Raw genomic sequence first — 932 nt, 5'->3', positions numbered from 1 at the left:
TTGCTGTGGTTGTCAAGCTGCGGCTTGCGAGCCACATGCAGCTCTTTGGCCCCATGAGTGTGGCTCTTCCTAAGCCTTAGGAGTACCCTAATTAAGTTAATAACAATGTACCTACCTATATAGTTTAAGTTAAAAAAATTTGGCTCTCAAAAGAAATTTCAATCGTTGCACTGTTGATATTTGGCTCTGTTGACTAACGAGTTTGCCAACCACTGGCCTAGTTGGTATAAAAATGCAAGTCTTTGGGTCAAGGCAGTAGATTCTACCTCCTTATCAGCTTTATGTGCAGGGTTTTCGCCAGTGCTCTAAACCCAGGGAACAGTTACAAACAGGGAAAGCTTCGTGGGTCTTAGGCATGAGCTTAAATTATGGGGAGGAGAAGGGGTGAGTGCAAACAGCCTAGTTGGTGTAAAAATGCAAGTCTTTGGGTCAAGGCAGTAGATTCTACCTCCTTATCAGCTTTAAGCGCAGGGTTTTCGCCAGTGCTCTAAACCCAGGGGACGGTTACAAACAGGGAAAGCTTCATGCCCTAAGGTGTCCGGTGCCGTGTTATTTTCGACAGTGAAAAGCTGGCCCTGACACGCCGAGCTCAAAAGGTTCGCATTACTGCCCTAAAGTGTCCGGTGCCGTGTTATTCTCGACAGTGAAAAGCTGGCCACGGAAACCATGGAGTCTCTGTCCAGCCACCGACACGATGCCTCTGATGATTTCGGAATTTGGAATAAAGACGAAGCGCTAACATTTCTATCGCATTTCCTAAGAACTGGGCGCTGTTCTGAGGCTCCGGGTGCCCTTACTTCACTTGCACAACACCCTGGTGAGGCACCTGCCTGCCATTCCTATGCCCAGTCCCTGGCTGAGGGGAAGTACACAGCTAGAAGCCGGGGACTCAAGCCGAGGCAGTTGGTTGACTTTGAACAAATACCAATTCT

At 48.3% G+C, this 932-nt stretch overlaps 1 long non-coding RNA gene across 1 annotated transcript in view; it reads right to left on the bottom strand.

The window, feature by feature from the left end:
• Window positions 1-932, bottom strand: part of LOC107183583 — a 27544-nt gene that overhangs the window by 14488 nt on the left and 12124 nt on the right. The window contains exon 2 of the long non-coding RNA XR_001514373.1: window positions 36-41. This is a non-coding gene — a long non-coding RNA (uncharacterized LOC107183583). The remainder of the gene's footprint in view (window positions 1-35; window positions 42-932) is intronic.

The sequence above is a fragment of the Myotis davidii genome, unplaced genomic scaffold (assembly GCF_000327345.1).
Source record: "Myotis davidii unplaced genomic scaffold, ASM32734v1 scaffold299, whole genome shotgun sequence".
Classification (NCBI taxonomy): Eukaryota; Metazoa; Chordata; class Mammalia; order Chiroptera; family Vespertilionidae; genus Myotis; species Myotis davidii.
The sequence above is the reverse complement of the archived record's forward strand: the minus strand, read 5'-3'. Positions and strand labels throughout refer to the sequence as shown.